The following is a 6,870-nucleotide window of genomic DNA, read 5'->3' as shown; positions in this document are numbered from 1 at the left end:
CTCTCTACCTTCAGCTACCCCCTTCTCCAACCATCCATCCTCCACATGGCTGTCTCTTTCTCTCTGTGTCTCTTTGTCTCTCTCTGTGTGTCTCTTTCTCTCTCCCTGTCTCTCTCTCTCTCTGTGTTTCTCTCTGTCTCTCTCCTCTCTGACTGTCTTTCTTTCTCTGTCTCTCTCCCTGTCTCTCCTTCTCTCTCTCCCCTGTCGCTCTTCCTCTCTCTGTTCCTCTTTCTTTGTCTCTGTCTCTCCTTTTCTATCTCTCCCTGTCTCTCCTTTTCTCTGTCTCTTTGTCTCTCCTCTCTCTCTGTCTTTTTCTCTCTCTCACAATCTCTTCCTCTCTTTCTCTGTCTCTCCTCATGTCTCTCTCTCTGTTCCCCCCCCCCTCTCTTCCTCTCTGTTTTTCTTTGTCTCTCTCTTTCTCTCTGTCTCTCTCCTCTCTATCTCTCTTTTTCTCTGTCTCAGTTTCTGGTCTCTCTTCCTCTCCCTTCCTCTCTTTGTCTCTTCCTCTCTCTCTCTCTCTCTGTCTCTCTCCAGCCTATCTCTTTCTCTCTCTCTCCTCTCCCTCCTTTCTCTGTCTGTCTCTCTCTCTCTCTCCCTCTCTCCCCCTCCCTCTCTCTTTCTGTCTCTGTCTCCCTCTTTCTCTTCCTTCCTCCCTCTCTCTCTGTCTCTCTCTCTTTCTGTCTCTCCTCTCGATCTCCCTCTCTCTTCCTCTCTCTGTTTCTCTGTCTCTCTCTCCTCTCTCTGTCTCTCTTCCTCTCTGTTTCTCTTTCTTTGTCTCTCTCTTTTTCTCTGTCTCAGTCTCTGGTCTCTCTTCCTCTCTCTCTCTCTCTCTCTCTCTCTCTCTCTCTCTCTCTCTCTCTCTCTCTCTCTCTCTCTTTCTCTGTCTTTCTCCAGCCTATCTCTTTCTCTTTCTCTCCCCTCTCTCCTCTCTTTCCATACTCAATCAGTTGATATCTCTCAGACTTTCCCCCTTTACTATACTCAAACAGCCTTTGCTATGACAATTCAAGCCTTCATCACTTCTTGCCTGGACTACTGCAGTAGCCTTCTATGTGGTCTCCCTGTATCCAACCTCTCCCCACTCCCTCACAATGGCTACGAAAATGCTATTCCCAAAACACAGATCTGACCATGCTCTTCCTGGACTCAACAACCTTCCATGGATCCCTATTACCTCTAGAATGAAATACAAAATCCTTAGCCCAGAATTTAAGGCTCTGTCCAAACAATCTGGCTCCCACTCCCTTTCCAGTCATTTCCTGGTTCTCTTCTTCATTCCCTCTGTGTTCCAGCAGGACATTTTCTGACTTTTGCACTGGCTCTCCCCCTGCCTAGAATGTACTCCTTCCTCTTCCCTTCTACTCAGACTCTGACTTCCTTCCAAGCAGCTCAGGGGACCACTTTCCCAGCCTGGGCCCTTGTTAACTCGAGTTCTCTCTCATGAAATCCCTTCAGGTTACCTTGTCTGGACCTTGTGTCCCCTGAGGATCTCCTGAGAAGTGAGCAGCCACCAATGGAATTGAGAGCTGCGAGTCAGGAATCAGGCCGCCAGGGGGCGGTGGGTATCTTGGTCTAACTGGTTAGCCAATTGTTTTGGTCAGGCTCATCCATTACCAAAGTCCCTCACCTTTGCATCCTGTTTCATAGTTTGCAAATTGCTTCTATCCCAATGTCCTTCTTAGTTGATCTATGAAGATTATCAGCCCTTTTTCTAGTTGAGGAAAGGAACATCGATCCAGAATCACTTGCCCGAAGTCCCAGGCAGGATTGGAACCCAGATCTCCCAACTGCCTGCAGGCTCTTTGGTCTTTCTACCATACCACAGAAATGTGCATGATGTTTCCTTTTTAAAGCTGCATCGAAATGATTCTCTAGAAAAACAGCCCAAAAGAGCAATAGAAAGGAGCGCCATGTTTAAAGATGGCGCCCAGGTTCCAAGCAATCGCTTTTTTCTGTTCTTTGTATATGGAAATGTTGGCATTTGTTGATGTGTATCAAGGCCATAATGAAAAAGGTTTCAAAGATGATATCTGCTGCCCACTCCACTGGACACCCACTTCCTGTGCCCTGTTCTGGGTTCTGATATCGGGGAAATAGAAGCCTGGACAGGTCCTACCTGCCCAGCAGGAAAACTTGTAAAGGCAGAGGCTTGGGATTGGAGTATCATTGTTGGTCATCCTTTGCTTCATAGAGGACTGATGGCATCAGAGAGCCATGCCTTGACTAGCTGGTGAGTTGGATTGAAGTGAGACAGTGGGGAGATGATCTCTGTCAGGCTAGGGGCACAGAGTTCAAGGGCTACACAGAGGAGAAGAAAAACCAAGCTATGGAGAGGATGATGGGATTACTAGATCTTCAAAACAAAGGTGAGGCTCTTCCCCAAGAGAAGGGCCAATGGGATGCTCTGCGCAGGAGGAAAATCCTCTTCCTTCTCTTACCCTTTCTCTTCATCTTCTTCCTCCTCCTCCCCCTCCTCAGAATGATGGAGGAGAGCCCCAGATGCTCCAGGCTGAGAGACAATTCAGTGGGGCACCTCAAAGTAGCTGGTGATGGATTTTCATCATCTGCCTGATAAATAATAACTGCCATTGATATGGTGCTTTAAGAGTCTGAAAGTATTTTGCATAGATGTTGTAATTGTGTTTTATAGATGAGGAAACTGAGGCATGCAGAGGGGAAATGATTTGCTCAGTATCACATAGCTAAGAAGTGTCTGAAGAAGGATTGGAAGGCAGGTCCACCTGTCCCCAAGTTCAGGACCATATCACTTAGCCATCTGATATCCACTGATAACCCTCCCAAGGTAGGACCCAAAGAGCAGCTGAGATAACAGAAATTCCCCAGAAACAAAATCCAAGAAAAGAGCCAATAGTCAAAACCACTCATGAGCCTCAGGGGTCTACGAAAACTGCCCAAAGTTTAGACAGCAAATAAGAAGAATGTGGGGTCCTAATGCAAGGAGACCAGTTTGACGTCCAGGGTGGCATCCCTAACACTCACGGCTGGGCCAGGGAGCTTATTGGAAAGAAACAGGACAGAGGAAATGAGGGGAATGGAGATAATATTATAGAAGGAAAAATTATTGTGGGAGTACAGAGGGGGACTGGCCAAGACAGCCCAGTCCTAGGAGCACTTTGGCGTGGGCCCAAAGGTGTAGAGGGAAGGAGCCTCATTTCACCCTCCCCTTCAGAACATCTGCAGGCCCTCTGCCAAGGTTTCTTTGCTTGATGGGGAAGAAAAGGCCCTTTGGATGGGCAGCAATACTGGAATTAGATTGATCATCTTTATGTGGCAACCAAGGGAAGACACGCTGCAGCCTCTAGGTGGGGAAGAGGCCTTGGTTTTTGTCCCCCCACCTGGGGGGGTTTACCCACCCCACCAGGGATTAGTGAGCAAGTGATCCAGAGCTGTGTCTAGTCTCTCCTGCTCTGAGACAAAAGAATATTGCAAATGGCTGCGACTTTGTGAGCTTCAAAAGGCCAGCTGTCCAAGCTTGATGACCAATGATCCGCTCAAAAATCAAGTCATCCGGGTCTGGGACCCAGACCTGGTGAGGAGTGACCTGTTTGACACAGCAGAGCAGTGGATGAATGGCGGACAAGAGGAAGCAACCCATCCACAGCCACGTGGGGTGAGTTTGGTGGGACAAATGCTTTGTGGTAACTACTTCAAGTGTGAGCTCACTCTACCAGGGACCAAGTGGCCATACAAGAGAAGGTGTCACCTGCTGTTAGGGATGTTGTTCTTTCTTTATCTTCTCAACAAACATCCTTCTAGCTAACTGAGTGGCAGCTCAATGGGTCAGTGGACAGAAAGTCAGATCTGGAGTATGAAGGTCATGGATTCAAATCTGGCATCATATACTTCCTAGCTGTGTGATCCTGAGCAAGTCACTTGACCCCCATTGCCTAGTTCTTCCTGCTCTTCTGCCTTGGAATTAATACTTAGTATTAACTCTAAGACAGAAGGTAAGAGTTTAAAAAACCCAACTAATTGACATTAAATGGTGCTGGGATGCTAATTAATGGTATCAATAAATTAATGATATCAATATTAAAGTGATATTTCCTGACAATGATGAGATGAAATTGGAGAAATTGGATGGAAATTGGCAATTGATATTTGGGGAAACAGAATAGGGGCTCAAGCTGATAGCATTAGAGAAAACCTCACAGAGTTACCTTGTAGAGCTCTCAGGGGAATACACAGCCAATCCTACTCTGGGGAACAAGTACAAGTTAGAGAGAACCCCGAGTCTAAATAAGCTACATCAGGAAGTCCAGAAACCACAGGTGAGAAGCATGAATAGAGTGTTTAGGTGAAGGTCAAAGGAAGAAGAAACAGAAATGATCTTGTCACAAAATTCACTTCACCTGGGCAAAAGGAAGAACTAGAAGGAATTTGGGAAACATCACAAGCTTGGCACAGAGGAAAGATAATGATATCATAGGGATGAGGGACTTCAATTATCCAAGCAGTTCTCTCTCTCTCTCTCTCTCTCTCTCTCTCTCTCTCTCTCTCTCTCTCTCTCTCTCTCTCTCTCTCTCTCTCTCTCTCTCTCTCCCTCTCCCTCTCCTTCCCCCTTCCTCTTTTCTCTCCCTACTCTTTTTCTTCCTCCTCCCTCTCTTCCTCTTCCTCTTCCTCCCTTTCTCTCCTTCTCATCTCCCACACACACACACTCTAGTAATAGCAAAGCATTTAATAACTTCATGACACAAAAGGTGAAGGAATTGATAAAGGAAAATCCTTTCATGAAACAGAAGGGGCAAATTTCTGGGGTAAAAATGAGGAGAACCTTGTGGGGGAGGATGACCCCTACATCCTAGTGTTTGTGATAGAGGAGAAGAAATCAGGACCAAATCCAACATGCCTGCTACATGTCAGGAGAGCAGATTTCAGAGAATTCAGAGGAAACAGAAGGAGGAACCCATAGGCCAAATGCTACAGAAGACAATGTCCCAGGAGAGTGGAGGGATGGTCAAGAATGGAAACAATTCCAATGAGGAGGGAAAAATGGGATTTACCAAAGACATCAGTGTGGCTACAGAGGACTGCGTCCACCAATTTAGGTGTCCAAAAAAGAAATGCATGGAAGATGGAAATAAGGCCAGGGAACAGAGAAAGAGTCTAGGAACATGGCACAGTCTTATAAAAACAATGTCAGGATGGCTCCAAGTTCAGTCACTCAGTCCACAACAATTTACTAAGCATATTCTGCGTGCCTACCACCTATTATGTGCCAGGCACTCTGTCAAGCTCTGGGGACAAAGAATGACAAACAATGACAGTCCTTGCCCTCAAAAAGCTCCCAGACTAATGGAGGAAACAACAAGCATCAGATAACTAACCTGAGAAGTGAGGCAGGATAATAATAGAGGCCTGGATAACAAAATACTTTGACAGAAAAAAAGAGGATTGAAGAAGGGCCAGCCCCTTTGCATGGTGGGAACAGGATGTAACTAACCACCAAGAAAGGACCAACTGCTCAACTTGCATTTTGCTCCTATTTTCTCGGCTAAGAATGATCTTTGTACTAGAAATGATGGGATAAAAATTGATGTTAGAGATGAGACACCCTTGGTGAATTAAGGTCACCTGGCCCAGATGGACTGTGTCCTCAGGATCTAAAAGAACTGGCCATCAAGATGGTTAAGCCCCAGTCAGTGATATGGGAATAATCATGGAAAATCGAAGCAATGCCACAAGATTGGAGAAGTTGTCATACTGATTCTCAAAAGGAAGACAATTGTCAAAAAGCAGGATGGATAAGTTGACTTTGTTTCTTTTTCTTTTTTTAATTTTTTCCATGGTTACATGATTCATGTTATCTCCTTCCCCTCTTCCCTCCCCACTCCTGAAGCTGACAAGCAATTCCACTGGTGGATACGTGTGTTATCACTTTATACCTATTTCCATATTATTCATTTTTGTAATAGAGTCATCTTTTAAAACCAAAACATCAAGTCTTATACCCATATAAACAAATAATCAATCACATGTTTTTCTTCTGCATTTTCACTCCCACAGTTCTTTCTCTGGATGTGGATAACATTCTTTCCCATAAGTCTCTCAGGATTGTCCTTGATCACTGCATTACCATTAGGAGCAAAGTTGATTACATTTGACCGTACCACAGTGTATCAGTCTCTGTGTACAATGTTCTCCTGGTTCTACTCCTTTCACTCCATATCAGTTCATGGAGGTCTTTCCAGCTCCTTCTGAAATCCTCTGGTTCATCATACAGCCCAGCATTATTTCATCACCATCATCTACCACAATTTGTTCAGCCATTCCCCAATCAAGGGATATCCCCTCATTTCCCGCCACAAAAAGCACAACTGGAAATATTTTGTAAGAAAAGAACCTTTCCCATTTTTAAAAAATCTTTTTGGGATATAGATCTAATAGTGGTATTGCTGAATCAAAGGACATGCATTCTTTTTTTTTTTAACCCTTACCTTCCATCTTGGAATCCATACTGTGTATTGGTTTCAAGGCAGAAGAGTAGTAAGGGGTAGGCAATGGGGGTCAAGTGACTTGCCCAGGGTCACACAGCTAAGAAGTGGCTGAGGCCAGATTTGAACCTAGGACCTCCCATCTCTAGGTCTGGCTCTCAATCCACTGAGCCACTCAGCTGCCTCCGACTTGCATTCTTTTAAGTCCCTTTGGACATGATTCCAAATTGCCTTCCTGAATGGTTGGATCAGTTCACAACTCCACCAGCACTGCATTAGTGTCCCAACTTTGCCACATCCCCTCCAACATTTATCATTTTCCTTTATTGTCATATTGGCCAGTCTGATAGGTGTGAGGTAGTACCTCAGTTGTATTGATTTGCATTTCTCTAATCAGGAGGGATTTAGAACACTT

General features: G+C 45.2%; 1 long non-coding RNA gene across 1 annotated transcript; it reads left to right on the top strand.

Moving 5' to 3' along the window:
• Window positions 1–2,038: 2,038 nt before the first annotated feature.
• On the top strand, window positions 2,039–2,592 carry LOC107652003 (uncharacterized). Its single transcript, XR_001629466.2, has 2 exons — window positions 2,039–2,366; window positions 2,479–2,592. It is a non-coding gene; the product is annotated as an uncharacterized LOC107652003 (long non-coding RNA).
• The last annotated feature ends 4,278 nt before the right edge of the window (window positions 2,593–6,870 follow it).

This window comes from Monodelphis domestica, chromosome 3 (assembly GCF_027887165.1).
Source record: "Monodelphis domestica isolate mMonDom1 chromosome 3, mMonDom1.pri, whole genome shotgun sequence".
Lineage (NCBI taxonomy): Eukaryota > Metazoa > Chordata > Mammalia > Didelphimorphia > Didelphidae > Monodelphis > Monodelphis domestica.
Note: the sequence above shows the minus strand (reverse complement) of the source record. Positions and strands in the feature narration are given on the sequence as shown.